Source organism: Schistocerca cancellata, chromosome 2 (assembly GCF_023864275.1).
Source record: "Schistocerca cancellata isolate TAMUIC-IGC-003103 chromosome 2, iqSchCanc2.1, whole genome shotgun sequence".
In the NCBI taxonomy this organism is placed as follows: domain Eukaryota; kingdom Metazoa; phylum Arthropoda; class Insecta; order Orthoptera; family Acrididae; genus Schistocerca; species Schistocerca cancellata.
In genome coordinates, this window is record NC_064627.1 from 496,710,181 (window position 1) to 496,728,636 (window position 18,456).

Genomic DNA, 18,456 nt, shown 5'->3' on the forward strand with positions numbered 1-18,456 from the left:
CCTTGAAGATTTTGCAATTATTTCTGACAGTGTATGTTACCTGCTCCACTGAATGCGGCAGATCGTCCGTCAGACTCAGAATTATAAGTATTTTGATTGTTTACATGCTATTTACAAATCTTCAAATAGTGGCGGCAAGTCTCTATATGAAGTCGAATCTCTCTGATTCTATCGCAGTGGCCTTTTAGCGAAATATATGTGGGAAGAAGTAGTACATTGCCTGACTCTTCTTGGAATGTGAGAACTGGACCCAAACCTCCCCGTGATGCACAGCGCCCCTACTGTACTGTCCGCCACTGGAGCACCTCCGTAACACTTTCACGCTCACTGAACGAAGTCATGACGAAACGTACTGCGACCGTGGGCTCTTCTTTGTATCGGCTATTAACTGTCAGACTGCTATGCTGTTCTACTTCCTTAAACCACTGAGAGTCCAGAAAACTCGAATTAACACAATATAATTATCTTATGTTCTACTTAGAACAAATAAAGTCTTTTTAAAACAGCAATTCTGATGTCTCAACATTATTTTACCAACAGTTTACCTCAAAATTAGCGTCATCAAATAGATTAAACAACCGAATTATAAATTACAATGTCATTTTTATGTTCCAGAACTATCGCATTTGATGAATCAACTTGTTTCATGTTTTATTTTTCGCTGTATTTTATGTTTTATTTTTCACTGGAATTTATAACTGAATTTTAACATTTTTATAATGTACTATCAGTGCCGTTTAAGGTTTTTACATGGAGTTCCGCAATTCGCGTTCGCTATTTGTAACTGTAACATTCAAGACACAATACTCTCTGCCTTTTCGTACAGTGGGTATCACAAATGAATTTCTTGCAACTTTTCACCCTTTGTTGTTTTTTCTTCGACATAATTGCCATCCACCTTTCAGTTTTTGTGGTCCTCCTGCAACCTCTGCATTCTTTTCTTCCGGGATCAGATTTCTAACGGCATCTATGATAACTTTGTGTAGCCCGTCTGGAGTTTGTATCCTCTTCTTCATATGTAGAATTACCAGCTCCTTTCCTAGTTCTAGAACACTGTATCTTCTGGTGTCTGAATAATTTGTTGTCCATGTTGGGTTTTTGTCGTCTTGCATAACGTGACCGCATTTTGGGATCCTTGGTCAAGTCCATGTACAGAATATGCGGCAATCTCCTTGTTGTGCGATTTGTGCAATACTCGGCTATCATTTTATCCATTGTATCCACATCGCCTTTTGTTTGATTTTAATGGAGAACTATATTTGGTTTACAGTTTTCTTTTTCTTTTTTTCAAATCTCTTGTCGTGGTACTTAGTACTTAGCAAAATTAGAGTCTGCGTTTTTTTGAGTATGTAGGATACCACTGTTAGTTCATCTTTGAAAGTAAACGTAGAGGACTCTAAGTGGTCTGGATGCATTACGAAGCATAACTTTACAAATATCTGCCTTGTTCTTTCTTAGGATACCATAGAGGGTCAGTTTCTTCTCGCAGAGTTCTTCTTCACGAGAGGCAGAGGTAAAGAAATTATCTGTTGTGACGACGTTACTCACATGAAGATAGTCGGTTAGATCGAGTACACTCGTTGTCCCTCGTTCTTTTCACTTGAATCTTATGGTATAAACTGTAAGTCTATACAATACATTGACTTCACTTCTGCCACCGCACAGGTTTATACGCCGTATTTTTTCAGCTTAGACTTCATATACACCATAAAGGGACAGCGTCCTCGGAAGAAAACAAGTTGTTCGTCCACAATCAAATACAAATCAGGATTAGTTGGATTTGCAGTAGGTAACAAGAAATTCAAAAATAACTCTAATTGCTGCTAATTTATAAGCTGCTTTTCGATCGGCCTTTGTACTTACATAATCAGATTTAATAACTCATGACTATTGTTGAAACCAATTCTAGATGTTGCAGCAAGGAAAATGTCTCTCTTGTAAAGAGGATCTGCAGTCCACAGAAATTCTACAGACTCCCTTTTAGCTTTTAGGGATCCCATTGTGACGGAATGCCTAAAAAGGCATACATTTCATCAGTATTTGTAGGATGCCACCGTTGTTATTTATTCATAAAAACATTGAACATTTTTATTAGTGCAGTTTATAATAATTTGTAACATATGTCCATCAATGAATAATTTGAGAGCTTCACTTACCGACTGAATACCTTGAGATGAGGTGGTCAAACAACGAGATACAATAATTGTATTGTGTGCAGTCCGTCTAGTTGTCTTTGGTGGGTCAGCCGACCATACCATACCACTTTTAGCAATGAGGCATTCAGCATTGTTGTATTCATTGTCTCCGTCGCTGTTATCTTCACTGTTATATCTGCAGTCTTGTATGTCTGGAGTTTCCTTTTCGCGTTCAAAAGCATCACCATCCTCAGAATCCGAAATTTCAATGTTCATTTCATATGCATCTTCATCCCTACTGTCATTTATAATTAGCATAACTTTTTCTAAGTACCTAGTATTATCTAAATCAAAAGTTTCACTTTTTCTTTTTGAAATGACCACACCTTACGATGCGCGCTAGGAGACTAATGAACTGTTTCCACACAATATCAAAACAACAATGCGTGCTAGAACAACTGAAAAACACAAGACAGCCAACAATGCATGCTAGGATAACTAAATAACATAAGGTAGTCAACATAAAATTGTCAAAATGCGGAAAATTTTATAGAAGATTCTGTGAGGGGCTCCCATGTTATGTTTTATTTTCTTACAGTTGTTTTTATTGAAAATTTTACGGAAATCTTTTATGGCAAGAGAGCTGATTTAATTTGAAACAATTATCAAAATTTCAAATTCTAAATTTGATATTCCACTCGTAAAAACTACAAAGTATAACACTGAGGCCCAGCTGGTCCCTGCATAGCAGCCTGAACGTCAAACCAATCTGGTAAGTGTTCCAGACTGACCAATAGCACTGAATAATCAGTCGAGCGAGCTTTTTTGTACGCCACTTCTTTCGTGTAGGATTTAAATTTACTTATTCTTTCAACAATCCTGTTATGACATTGAATCATCTGTAAAACTACTTCGCGAAGAAGACAATAAGGCGCAACCAGAGAGTACAAATATCTATCGAGTGACCATAGGGTTGTGAGCATACCGACAACTTCAAACCAGAACTGTCGCGTGACTGCAGTATAACGTTGTTTGCTTAGTTTTCACAAAGGTCTAAACTTTAACGATGCGCGTATTTTTCCTGTTTTTACACATCTGTTTATTAGTAACAACAATTGGGAATAATTGTTGTGATTACTGATGGAAATCCAGCTACGTGAAAGGAGGAACAGTTAGTTTTCTTGGGTAAGTACCACAAAGTCGCCTGATTTTTGAGGCAACAAAACTTGTGTTCTGCACATCTGAATATTTACCGACTGATATTCCTTACTCTATTCCAGCAACAAGCATCTACTGAAACACGCATTGTGACCCCAGCACGACCGAGCGAGGTGGCGCAATGGTTAGCACACTGGACTCGCATTCGGGAAGACGACGGTTCAATCCCACGTCCGGCCATCCTGACTTAGTTTTCGGTGATTTCCCTAAATCGCTTCAGGCAAATGCCGGGATGGTTCCTTTGAAAGGGCACGGTCGACTTCCTTCCCCATCCTTCCCTAATCAAATGAGACCGATGACCTCGCTGTTTGGTCTGTTGCGTCCGCATGTCGTGGTCGTGCGGTAGCGTTCTCGCTTCCCACGCCCGGGTTCCCGGGTTCGATTCCCGGCGGGGTCAGGGATTTTCTCTGCCTCGTGATGACTGGGTGTTGTGTGCTGTCCTTAGGTTAGTTAGGTTTAAGTAGTTCTAAGTTCTAGGGGACCGATGACCATAGATGTTAAGTCCCATAGTGCTCAGAGCCTTGGTCTGTTGCACCAAATCAACCAACCGACCCAGCAGGTGATGATCATCATCTCTTTCGCAAAGCTGTAACGGAGCGCACAGTTTGTCCAGTATAGGGTCGATGCAAGAGCATGCAACGGGGAATTCTGCACCATATAGTCCTACGGCGTTAAGTGGAGGTTTACTATCTATGGCCCGAAAAAAGCATCTTCTTTGAGAAGTTTTTTCTCGGGATGTGTTATAGATATCAATGTCAAATTTTCTCAAAATGTTTATTGATATTTCCTCTACAAACTGGAATTTTTTCGATCGGAAATATCGAAGAGCAAAGGCGGAAGTGCCGTCAGCAAATTTCGATGTAGACCTCCGCGCGCTGTATGTCACAGATCAGCCGGCTCGTCTGAAATAAAAATTGAGTTGACGTTAGCGAAGTATATAAGATTCTTTAGGAGTTGTACCTCACTTAAGTTATTTGGACCATAGGAAACAAAATGGCGGCCATTTGAAAAAATAGGATTTCTTTCATCGATTTTTCGACTGCGTCGACCAAGTAAAAATATAGTTGATGGATCGGAATAAAAGTGGTACAACTCCTAGACAATTTAGTTAGCTTCGTCGGAAACAAAGAATCATGCTCGATCTAGGCCATCTTGCGCCGCTCCAGAGCCCCTTGTACGGCCAGTGACAAGCGGTTTTTGACCGCTTGAATCCGGTGGTCGTCCGAATGCTTGGCGAACTGCGTCGAATAGAGTCCCAGGGTGACGTCCATCGTTTTCATGGTCTTCAGAATTGCTGAATATCCTTCGTTGAAGCTGCTCACTGCCAGGAAAGTCGAAATCTCCACAATCTTCGGATCAGAACGCAAATGCTTGGGGGCTAACTTCCAAACACACGCGTTCAAACTTTCATTTGAATTTTGTGTGTTTCCTCCCAAGCACCGGTACAATAACTCGTCCTCCGAAAGAAAAAAACTGGTGCGTGAAAAAGGCCGATTTCAGGCAGGTGCATTTTTTTGTTCAACCGCGAATAACAAACATTTCCGTTTCGTATTCGGAAAAACCGTTTCAGGGGTTGATTCTAAACACTTTTATGGATCCAAAAATGCAATTTTAAAAAACCGATATTTTGAACCAAAAGATAGTAAACCTCCCCTTGAGGTTCGTTTGCTACAAGCAAGATACGCTCGCGAAGCGGTTGGATGGAGCTGTTTCGTGAAGCGGCTGTGTCAGCCTTCTGTTTACAGAGAGCGATGCGTTGCGCGAAGCAGGCACGAATAAGGTGAGCCGTCAGTCTGGCCGAGGCAACCACGCCGGCGTGCTCTGGCCTTCCTCTGGCTGCTACACCAGCGTCCGACCTCATGACGACGCTGAATTTGAAGGACGAAAGCGATGTCGCCATAGTTGGAGCAAGGAATTATTCCGTCGACGATTTCAGACACTACGTTTACATGCGACTCATCTTCAGGAAAAGGAAAACTGAATTTCGGAAACTGTCTTTCGTTGTCGTGTTAAACGTTGCGGTCTCACGCGGATTTGCTAGCCCGGTCAAATATAGCGTCTGGAGAACCATCGTTCTAGTTTATGATTTAGTCAGAACAATCGCTATTTCTCTTCAGTTGAGTATTAAAGACAGACGGTTTCATGCTAAGTCTAATATTTCTTCTTTTCCCTCACTGTAAAAAATGTCACTGCGTCCATATTAGTCGATCTTTTTTTTTAAAAAAAAAAAAAAAAAACGTAATCTGAAAAACCAAGTATGTTTCAAAATCGATTGTGCGGTTACATAGCAGCAAAAATCGATTGTGTAAGTGGAAAATCACCAGTTACCTCCGGATGTCCAGAATCGGTACTGCGATATCGATTTACGAAGTCCAGTTTGCGAGCCCCACGTAAACATAGTGAATATGGGAATCTGCTTCCGCTAGAAATGGCAATTGAATCCACTGAAGAGATCAGGAATTCATCTACGTTACTACACAAGATTTTCAGTATCCTGCGTCAATGATCTGCCCAAAAAACCGAGGAAACTAATACGAAACTGAGAGAAGCAATAACTCTTCGAGAAACGCTAGCCGCAAAACTGAGATGTCTATTGACAACTGTTCATACCCAAGTTTACAGTACGTGCTTAAAAATGTAAAAAAGCATACCATGAATTATCCTTGCAGTCTGAAACGCATTCATTGACGCTCTTTACAAATAAGTAATGTTCGATATTATAGCTCGTATTTTTAATATTATTTCAAAATATGTATTTCTAGGACACAAAGGAACAAAATACAATAACTTCCATTTTGCTTAACACGCTACTTTTACAAGTACAATATAAAGTTTGCATAACCGATACATCGATTCTGCTTTTCCTCTTCCTTGACCTCATGCTTCTGTACGACCAACCAAATTATCATTTTTGGTCTGGAAGTTGAGACTTTGCACACATCCTCCCTTCTTGTCCGACTGTGGTTTATTTTTTCTTTGAATCCCACAAAAGCGAGTAGTTTTGACGTAATTCTATGAGGTAGAAGCTTTCCTCCAAGATCGTCATCTCGAGCGCAACAAATGACATCATTTACGACACACAAAACGATAGAAGCGAAGAGGTCTTTGATGCGCCTCGCCGCGAAAGAGCATCGTACAATACGTTTACACTGCACGAGACTTGCATCACGAAACTGTTGCGAGAGGTGGTGTGTGCAAACGCGCCTCTACCCGCTACCTTATTGCACGAAATATGGCAGCCTATGGCATCGAAGAAAAACATAAGCGTGATGGCTTGAGCAGCCAACGAACGCTATATGCGCCTCTTTTATGGTGGGGAGAATTGAAGAACACAGGCCACATCAGGGAGATTTAGTTTCCTGAGTACTGTTCCTGCTTCAGATTCCTCGTGCACTTTTTCTGCTTCAGATAGCTCCACTTGCAGTACTCCCATAGAACAGTCCCCCGACCGGCCTGACATGTCGACCTTATAGCGTTTCTGGAATATGATTAGCCAGCAACTTGTTTGTCGCGTTCCTCTGAATACCATGATATCTCTGATTTCATGCATGTACTTTTAGAGGTTCTGATTGGAGCACAAGGTTGCTTCCAGTGTACTTCATTCTGAATGTCAGCGGCTATGTATAATCTATGTACTCTTCTGTAACCTTGTTCGTTGCTGTATGTCACAAACTGATTTTGCTAGGAGAGATAAACTATGTGTAGTATACAGTTCATTTCAGTCACTTGTATCCTTTTTGGTGTAGCAATTCTGATAAACACTGACTTACTTTGCTTTGTTTTATTTATATTTGTATCATTCAAGGCCTAGAAGACCCAGCACCATATTTTTTCGTTTAAAGCACACTGCAGCGTACATAACGTGGGACTACTTTGAAAATTGTAGTGCTGAAGAATGCAGAAACATGTATCTCTCGACGTAACTATGTTTCACTAGTTCTTGAACTATTTGTACCATGCTGTAAGCAAACACACGCTTTTTGAGCATTTACCTACGTCTGCGAATGAAGAAGTTTCTTTTACAGTCCGCAGCTGTGGAAAACTTTAAAGTGTCAAAGAAATTGTACACCCTTCTTATTTCACAATATGTATGTACCTATAACGATCGTCCTTTAAGTTTACTGTTCTTATTTTCTCTGTAGTTTACATTTAAACACCTCAGGTTTCACCGTTACACAGAGATCTCGGGGTTTGATTCCCTTCAGCACCATGTGTGTAGATATTAAACGTGACGTTATTGTGTGTGCGCTTTAAGTACTTTACAGTATAATTTAGAATATACGCTGGCTTCTTAATTCGTACACTACATACATTAGAATGTAAGTCGTTCAATACTTCGACCTTTAACTTCAGTCGCTGAGCTCTGGCTGAACTGATGATTACCAAGGACTATACTGCAAACATTAAAAAAAATGGAATAAACACAAACATATGCCAACTTTCTCAAAGACGTTATTTCCGTTGTAATCTCGTTAAATGTTACGATGCGGTGATGTGCCTTGTGAGGCTACCTAGCGGAAGAAGCAAACGTGACTGCTTGCTGTTTCATTCCAGAAATACTCACAAAAAGTCAAACATGTTAATCCGGTCCGTTTATGACCAATCCATGGGCAGACTTATTGATGCTTAACAATAATCTGCATAAGAAAGATTGAGGCACCAAAATATTATAAGTTGAAGGAGGAGGAGATTAGTGTTAAACGTCCCGTCGACAACGAGGTCAATAGAGACGGAGCACAAGCTCGGATAAGGGAAGGGTGGCGAAGGAAATCGGCGGCGCCCTTTCAAAGGAACCGTCCCGGCATTTGCCTAAAGCGATTTCGGAAAATTACGGAAAACGTAAGTCAGACGGCCGGACGCGTGTTTCAACAATTATAGCTTGTTTCACACTTCTATTACAATCAGTGAAATGCGCTACATTTCTACGAATTCTCATCACTTTATATTTAGAAGTGCGTGCTTACCAACCCACTAATAGCGGACAGGGTCGTCGGGAGTTGTCTACTTTGATTGTAACCGAATAACACATCGAGACCACAGTATTATTGAAGCTTGGAGTATGAAGAAAGTCATATTCCATTTACTTGTTCCTACGCTTCTACAGCCTGTGAACGAACTCGCTGTATGCACAAAAATTAGCAGCCGAATAGGAATTCAGACAGAAGATGATTACTATTGATTTTCATCTGGTCCGATAGACGGCCCATTCTGCCACACCCGCTATGGGTCGCCACTGAACAGCATACAGGGGAAAAAAAACTGCAAACGTCTTACTGCCCAAGCAGAATTTACACTTTATTAAAATCTTCAATGTGTCAAAGCGTTCAGCGATTGGGACATGTTGCTGAAACGAGCCGTACTCATCCACGAATATTGGCTTTCCTTTAGGCAAATAACGCCTTTGAGAACCACGTTTTGTGCTTTCACAGCCATGCACTTTCAGTAAGAATATTCTAATACAGTTCTTTATTCCGTGGCCATCTTACTAACAACATTATTAATAAAGAGATGGAAAGATTAGACTTTTCTTCACACACAAATCAACAGTTTGACCTCGATCTAGTTAGACAATAGATGTCAATGTAAGCGTGATTTCGTGATTCACCGGTCTAAATGACGACGTTCTTCTTCTATTCCTGCCTTTTCACCTCTACATATTTAGTACATCCACCAGTCCATAATCTGTCTCGCATATTCCAAACATTTATACCCCCTCTACTACTTCTTCCTGAGAAATGTTCACTGTTCTGTGTGTTTTAGAGGATGTTCCCCTGGTAAGTCAATTATTCTTGTGATATTCTATGTTGTCCCTCCCTTCGTTTTCTCTTCATTTAATGTTTGACGTCCCTCTACAGCGACACACTTAAAATTTTCCAATTTCTTCTTCTTCCATTTTCACAAGGCCCTAATTAAGCCCAATGCCGGCCGCGGTGGTCTAGCGGTTCTGGCGCTGCAGTCCGGAACCGCGGGATTGCTACGGTCGCAGGTTCGAATCCTGCCTCGGGCATGGGTGTGTGTGATGTCCTTAGGTTAGTTAGGTTTAAGTAGTTCTAAGTTCTAGGGGACTTATGACCTAAGATGTTGAGTCCCATAGTGCTCAGAGCCATTTTTAGCCTAATTAAGCTTCTGCTTCCTGTACTACATATGTACATGTTTAGGAATTTTTCCCTCTCTTCCAATATTTCATTTAAGATTTTTTTTTTAATTGGAGAATACTTATACGTCTACGTTGCTTTAAGTAAAGGTGAGCTTTTAAGAAAGTAAGTACAATGTATAGAGCATATGTAAGTTTAAAACTTACAAAAACTTTGTTAAAGTTTAGGACGTAAATGCAAAACGGAAAATCATTTGTAAACTATGCATCACAAAAGTTTTGTTATACTTTAGGACACAAATGCAAAACTTGCAAGACATCAACGCTACCATCTGACGATAGGCTCAGGCCCTAAACTAGTACTGGTATCATTAAACCATTTCGGAAAAATCTTTGGCGGGTTGTAGTATTTCCTACAAATTGATTTACTAAAACAGGCTCAGTGTTCTTCCGCCAAAATGGGCAGAATAATGACTTTACGTCTACTTACGCTTTCTCCCTTGCTTCGCTGATCCTGTATAATTTTACTTCTTAGACAGAATAATTCTTTCAGTATCTTTACTACTCTGGCTTCCACAAATCTGATGTTACACTAATAGCTAGTCTCTCTCCTAATATACTTTAATACTTTCATTTCAGCCTTTTTTTAAAGTCCTTATACGATATTCTGCAATCTGAGTTTGGCCTTCTTTCGGCTAGAATCGTAATGTTACCTCGGAATCTTTGCTTTTTTTAAAAAAAAAAAAGAAAAAAAAGAAAAAGAATCCCGTTAAGTTAGCGACACTTCAGCATTTAATAGAAGATGGAAGCACCTCCTTTCTAAGATTGATATTATGAAACGGTTGTAAACAGTTGTAATTTATTCTGGAATGAATACCATGCGTGTATACGCCTCACAATCCGTTACTTGCGATTGACAATCAAATATTATACATTCTGGCTGTCGGCAAATAAAATTTATTGGACAACAATTTACGAATAATGCCCCCTGTAGGAAACTTTTGCGTATTGTAGTAGTTTCCATGGCTTTTATTAACAACACGGTTCCTTTTGCGACCTACTTTCCGAATTTTTATTAGCCTCAAATCACCGCAGAATGTTGACAGAAATCTACTAGGCAAGAGAAAATTAGTTTCATACAGGGCTAAGGGAACTGGTGCTTCATTAACGTGCCAATCATGTAGTAAATAAATAAAAATGGAATTATTTCCATATTTATGTTACTAACTACTTCGACTTACCCATATTTGTTAAACATGTGTTTAGAATTATTTTGCACTGACAATTAACTTTAATCAATGATTGTGACTATGTAAAACGCAACCTTTCTTTGAAATGACGACTTATTTCACCTGAAATTTGAAAGCCCCGCAGCAATAAATAACCCGAGTTAGAAATAACCAAGTGAAGGTTAATCTTTGGCCAGGGACTCAACGTAGTTTATGATGTGAGGCAGTACTGAGGTGATTTTCAATATACCGCATAAAAATACGATAACCCAGTCCGCGGAATACCTTTTCGTATATCATTATCCATGAGAAACTGTTTCATTCTTATACTGCAATTTTTTCTTCAACGAAATAATTATAAGTGGACTGATGAGTGCTATGATCAGATTAAAAACTACTGACGTTGACACATTATCCTCCAACGAAACCTTGTCACTGAACAATAAAAACTCCCTTATAACTGTAAGGCTACAAAGTTTCAAGTAGACGGTCATCTTCGAACGTATGACGAGTCTTGGCATATGTCTGTGTCGTAATATGTAGGTAAATATCTATGCAAGACCGCTTACTATAGTATAGCCACAAAGTTTTCCGAATTTTGCCTGCAACAAATTTGGTAGTTCAAACTGAGCCCGCTGTTACATTGCGTCAGAAGTGAATCACTCTTTAATGAAAACCGTCAAAGGATTTCAAATATAATTGGCTCTTTTGCCAAGTAATTTATTAAGGCACGCGAGTAAAGGCAGATTCTTTTTTTCTTCACTTTGCAGACGAAAAGTTATTCGATGGTCGAACCACACCGTATGTACTGTGATCTGCAAATATGTAATAAGAGCGAAATACTGAATACACGGTTTCATGATTAATAGATCAAACACAAACAATGTGTTATCTTGTGATCTTATTTTTGAATTAATATCGCCAACGTTAAGTATCCCCTACCCCCCCCCCTCCTCCTACTATCTCTCTTTCTCTTCCTGTGTTTGCATTCTTGTGCTGAGAAACAGTGACATCACAATTCCATTCACCTGACAATATGACATCTGCAGTTGACGTTTTCCACAAAATTCCCACAAACACAAGTCTGATACTTTAACATACCAAAACATTGACGTATTCTTAGGCAAAGAGTCCACCTACTTGTTGTGGAGAAGAGCAGAAGGCACAGCCCTGGCCAATGTTTATCCCCAGAAACTATTTGATCTATTCCAACATAATATTCAATTTTAGTTGTTTCCCGTCTTAAAAGATACATAGTAGTTGTGCATGCAGCATTACTTGTAATTTTCACAGTAGAGTGACAGTCAGTGGCTGTAGATAAAGTACACACTATTTAATAATAGGCAAGTCACCTGTCACTTTAATGATAATTTATTTCCAGATTTAAGTCATCTTTTCTTGTGATAACCTAGCATATCTGATCTTTATAACACAATCGTTCTGCCAACGAACATCTTTATTCGGAAGATATCAAGCGAGTCTAATTCCAAGAGGTTTAAAAAAAAGCACATGTCTGAAATTTGGCGGATTTATTTGTATTTATCATGAGGGTAGTTGCGAAATAGCAGACCTCACATTCATAATAGATTGTATTTTGCGACTATTTGTGTAGAAGTACAACATATATAATCACAGCTGAATGTGAAGCTGATGCAACTTAAATAATAATAATGGAACTGATTGATAAATCGTTTATTACGAAATAGCGCGGAACCCTCATGTCATCAGTTAAATACACACACACACACAAATCATTTCTGTCCAATACGACTCTCACTTCCTTCGTAAAAGAAATCCCCTGATGCAAGAGGAGCGGTTCAAAAAAGGAGAAAAAGAGCAAAAGGATTTTCCTCCTTTGCTCCTCTGCACGTTGACGAGGAGATGTTCCCCGAAACATTAAAACACTGTGTAAACAGTTTTGGTATTTATGTTGTTCCTCGAGAGAACGAACATAAGAATTGCTATCACCTTACTTGACATCGACGGAAGAAAGATTCTGCTATGATTATGTTGTTTTCCTTACCTTGCGTTGAAATTACTACTGCAAAACAGCACACAGTACAATACTATGAAACATAAGTTATGATTCTGTTGCTTTCCTTACCTTGCGTTGAAATCACCGCGTCAAGGCAGCGCGCAGTACAGTACTATGAAACGACACTCCTGAAACGGCACAAATAACAGGTGTTGCACGAGTGACACCGACACATTCTCACACAACACACCACCAAAGTAAGGTTACTCCGCTCTGTTAGGAGATGCGGGGCACTCCGCCTGACAGCGGTAGGGCGCGGAGCCGTACCGCTGTCTGCGACTAGACCACACGCTCACTCAACAAACGAATATGCACTCGAGTGTCTGACCAGACAGACAGGTTAACACAGATGACTTTAACACAACACAACACCACACCACTCTACACTACACAAAAGCGCGGGTCACGGGACGCACGAGAGCCACGGGCGCTGGACTGAGGCGACGCAGCCTCGCTCCTCGGCAGGGGCGCTCGCACTGGCCGCCATCTTGGCATTCCTCGGCCGGCGCGCCGCGGGAGGAGAGAACCGGTCGGTGGGCGGCGGGCGGCGCGTACAGTCCCTGCCCCTCTGGCCACGGCTCAGTCGGCGCGCCGGACACACCGCCCAGCGTCGGGCTTCGGAGGGAGCGTACGGCCAAGAGCAACATATGCAGACTGGCGCCTTGCGCTATGTACGCCGGTATCTCATACGGCGCGTACGACAGAGGGGGAACGTTGAAAAATAGAAGGGCATGGTGAAAAGTTCTCTGCTTGGCTTTGATGTCTATGAAATTTTATCATGTTCTTTCATGTTACGCAATGACGTAATTAAATATGCATTATATCCGTGGAAAAATTTTCTCTGTATGACATTTTAAGCTAGTCACATTGTGTTTCGCCCACATGGATAAGCTATAACAATGTGCCGTCAAAAAAAAACATAAATGAATGTGTAGGAGAGAAAACTTCTCTTCGTTTTGTTTGGGTGTTTGTTTTGCACATAGTCAGAACCGCCCATCATTCAGTTTAATCCATTGTGTATTTTATACCATTACAGAACATAAATTGCATTTTACAAGTAAAAAAATTAGCTAATTACATAACGTCTGTCCTTTTTTGTAGCCAAAGCAATTACTTTCGATTGAAGTACAGTTCAAATGCACAAACATAAAAAATGTATATAATTATTGTTATTTTGTACTCAATAGTCCGTTTTTCATCATCATCAAAGGGAAGTTTCCTGTTATAAATGCGAAAGTTGTTTATGAATAACAAAAATATGTTTTGTACAAGTTCGACGAAGTATTGAAACGGTATTTGACATTTTTGTTTTGCGTTCTTTTTTATTTTACCTTTTTGTTGAGGAAATTGCGGTTCTAGCGCTATGTGATAAATCTGTAATGTTTTCTTTATTCTTACCACAATATCCCTCTTTTTCACTTTACAAACCAACAATTTTCGAATAAAACCTGAATTAAACTTTGATAGTTTCAGGTATGCTGTAGAATCCCTTTATTCTTAAGTAACAGATTGGAGGATAACTATTTGGAACAAAAATGTTCTGTAGGTTAACCAGCCCTTTATACAGGGTGAACATTAATAAAACCGACAAACTGCAGGGACGGATTCTCCTGACTGGAAATGGACGGTGTGCGTTCAACGACGACAAACAGTCCGGGAACAAAGTACAAAGGTGCATCGCATCCACGTTACAGCAGATGGTCAAAGTGGCCTTCATGAGATGCCTTTAATCCCACAAACCAACCAACCAACCAACCAACCATGAGATGCGATGCACGCGTTCTCAGGTCGGTAAAGAGGACTGGTGAAAGAAATCCCACAATAGTGGTGGTCTGGTGCGAAAGCCACAGACAAAATGCTTCCCGTAGAGGGAAATCCGCTACTGACAATCCTTGCACTCGTTGCAGGTGACAGGGATAGTACCGGTTGTCATGCTGAACACACATTGTCGTACTTTGGCTTACACCATGTTGGCGGGCAACTTGCCTGGTGCTCGTACTAGGGTTCATCTCAGTATCCTGTACATCTGGTGTTCATACAATCCGCTGTCGCCCTGCACGTTCGTCTGTCTGAAAGGATCCATGACCACACAAACGCCCAAAAAGGGCTTGAAATAATGTGTGACGTGGTCGGCGTCCGCGAGGGTACTCGTTTTGGTACAGCCGTGCTGCCTCTCGGCCGTTCCCATTTGCTTCGCCCTACACACACATCGTCTTGGCTTGTTCCCGACATCAATACCGAACCATTCTGCTGCTTACAGTACGCAGTGTCAATCACACAGCCTGCAACACACAAGGAACACACGGCAAGTGGTCAGAGGAACTTTCATTCGTCAGCGCCATCTACGAGCCAGCGATGCATTTCCGGACACACGTTCGTAGGACTTTTTCCCTAGGATCATTTTTCCTCCATTTCCAGTCAGGAATCCGTCCCTGCAGTTTGTCAGTTTTATTAATGTAGACGATCCATCGTTTCCGGTTTCTACGGAAATCTAGTAAAACACCAATAACACACGTAAAGAGAACGCTCGTTGTGATGTAATGCCCGATAGAAAGACAGCACACCCACCGAACCTACAGATAACATAGGTATGATATTAACTGTCCGATGCTGCTACGAAAACTATCGTAGTGCACGCTTACTTATGGTTGTCTACGGTAGCCTATGGTAGTTTTACAACTCTAGCATTTTCCGATCCCAACGGCTTCTTTGATGACAGAACCCCAGTAGGTAGGTGCATGGGACATGGTTGCGTTCAGCAACAGCAGATTTGTCGAAAACGTGGTCTTTAATGTGATGTTGGCGCTCTGTGCAAAGTTCTCAACTGTGGGCATAGAGCGACGAACGTGAATGCTACCGAATTCATAAGAATTTTATACATTCCAGGAACATTGACGCTAACACGTCTTTTACTGGGCCATTAATTTTCTTGAACGGTAGGAAAATGGACTGGTGTAACTTATGTGGCTAGAGTACTGTCTATATTATTTGTTACAGTCCCGAAATAAGGGAAGGAGACCTCTAGACTAATCTTTTTATAAAGATTGTCTCCGTGTTTCAGTTTCTCATAGGGGGCTAATTTAATATCTCGTTCATGATAACGGTTCTTCCAAAACACCTTTCTTTCATATCTCATTTCTGCATCGAATTGGTCTTTGACAGAAACAGTTTTAGATTTATGTATCAGCATGTTTAAAACTGCTCACTTTTGGGCTGGGTGATGAAAGTTAGAGGGAGACCGAGCAGCTGATCTGATTTTTGTTCGTGCAAAACATCTAAAAATGGTAATATTCTCTCTCTCTCTCTCTCTCTCTATCTCTCTCCATCACCAGTGAACTTGACATTAGTATGCATGAGCGTGGGCAGAGGGATGTAGAGGGTTCAAACTCCTTCAGAAACGTTGATTCAAATGGTTCAAATGGCTCTGAGCACTATGGGACTTAACAGCTATGGTCATCAGTTCCCTAGAACTTAGAACTACTTAAACCTAACTAACCTAAGGACAGCACACAACACCCAGCCATCACGAGGCAGAGAAAATCCCTGACCCCGCCGGGAATCGAACCCGGGAACCCGGGCGTGGGAAGCAAGAACGGTACCGCACGACCACGAGATGCGGGCTCAGAAACGTTGACAATGCTATAAAAAAGAGGGGGAGAAATTATCTTAAAACTGACTGCATTGTAGTATTTATTCCAAAATTACTATGTTGTGAAGCCGCGGCTATTGCCAGCATGGCGTAGTGTGCGAGTGGGGATACAGCAATGATGAGCCAGTATTGGTGACAGTATTGACTCTAATGTGTGGACTGACATTCAAATGAATGTTGTTTGTCTGGAGTCTTAGGAAGTCCAGGTAGCGCGTGAGGGTTACACTAATTGTCACAGTTGCTGAGACTGGGTGCAGTGAGCAAACATTCGTTTACGCGGCAGCAGTTTGCAATTACTGTTGCCTTTACGCTTCCTGGAAGCTGTGATTACTGTGGTTATTATTCTGATGAATATTTTCTAAATACAGTTTTAAACATGGCTGTTACTCAGCGCCCGTATACTAGCTTCAACAGAGGATTAGACAGCCAACCGATTGCAAATCACTGTTAGGTGCATTGACCTAGGTTTTGACACCTATTGAGAGTGTCTTCATCAGAATGAACCTTTTGATAAACCCTACAATATAGTACATAGAAAATTTAGTATGACAAAAAATACATTAACCAAAATGACAGTTGTCACGATGTACTTACGGAAAATTGCTTTGCAAAAAAGCAATGTTCAGAAATTGGAGCAGCCAAACTCAAGTCAAAAAAAAACTAAAATAAAACGCAGGATTACCTTCCATTAGGAAAGTGGGTGCACTCAGCGACTGTTACGTAATTTATAAATGATAGAGCGCAGCAATCAATCGTCTGTTTTTTCTTTTTTTTTCAGGTTTTATTACGTAAATCCAGATTTCGGCTAGTGCCTAGCCATTATCAATGCACTAAGTTTTAAACTTGATGCATGTTAGTTCCATGATATTCGGGCGTCAGTCACAGTTCTTTCAAAAAATAGTGCATTTATGATGGCTAGGCACTAGCCGAAATCTTAATAACACCTGCAAAAAAAAATGACTGATTGTTGCGCTCTATCATTTATAAAACAAAATAAAACGTTCCAGCCTTTGCCACGTGCGCCTACCTAGGAACAACATCAGATTGATCGGCCCAGTGGCCGACGTTGCTGCCACGAACACCATACAATTTGCGCTGCCTATCGGGAGTGGACAGTGACATGAGCCCATTTGAAACACTGTAACAGAAATAACTAAAAAAAGACAGTTAATTAAAAAACAAAATATAAAAAAGAGAGTTAAATGTATTTTTTAAAATACACAGTAGTGAAGCTGATTAAGTATAACTAAGAGCCATAGAGGCATCAATTAGGCTTTACAGTTATTGCTGTTACGTAAGGGACAGAATAATATAGAAAAATTTTGCAAACAGCTGTACAATCCAGAAAACATTTGCATTAAGGCGACTTTAGTAGCATATATCAATGAGATGGAAGAAAATGATGTTCCGAAACCAGAGGCAGGAAAATATAGTAAAAATAGAGAAATCAAAATTTCGTGAGCAGTGGACTGAAACGATTGAAAAAATTTTTGTTACGTAGTTGTAACTGTTCTTAGAAATATCCTTGAAAATCTCCAGCTCTTCAGGTACATCGAGCCTATGACCTTCCTTTCCTACCTGGAGAAAAGAAAGGTCATAGGCTCGATGTACTTGAAGAGCTCAAAATTTTCAATAATTTTTCTAAGAACGATGGCCTCATCCTCAATGAACAGTTACAGCTATGTAGCAAATTTTTTTTCAATGGTTTCAATTCACTGCTCGCGGAATTTTGATTCCTCTATTTTTACCATATTTTCGTGCCTCTGGTTTAGGAACATCATTTTTCTTTAATCTCACAGATATGTGCAACTAAAGTTACTTTCATGCAAATATTTTCTGGATTGTACAGCTGTTTGTAAATTTTTTTCTGTACTGTTCTGTCCCTTACGTAACAGTAATTACTGTAATGCCTAATTAATGGTTCTATAGCTCTTAGTTATACTTTATCTGCTTGACTATGAAACGTCCCCTAAGAAAAATTTATTAATTACTGTGCTGGTAAACCCCTTACGTTATTTGATTTTCAAACAGCTGAGCAAAACTGAACGTACTAAGACATTTCTCTCGTTACTTATTCTGATCATCACTAAACTGAC

At 40.4% G+C, this 18,456-nt stretch overlaps 1 protein-coding gene across 1 annotated transcript in view; it reads right to left on the bottom strand.

Annotated features, from left to right (window-relative positions):
• The window catches only part of LOC126162033 (ankyrin repeat domain-containing protein 6), a 688,216-nt gene extending 675,039 nt beyond the window's left edge, over positions 1-13,177 (bottom strand). Inside the window, exon 1 of the mRNA XM_049918259.1 lies at positions 12,781-13,177. The gene's annotated coding sequence lies outside the window, so the exon portion shown is untranslated. The remainder of the gene's footprint in view (positions 1-12,780) is intronic.
• Positions 13,178-18,456: the final 5,279 nt, after the last annotated feature.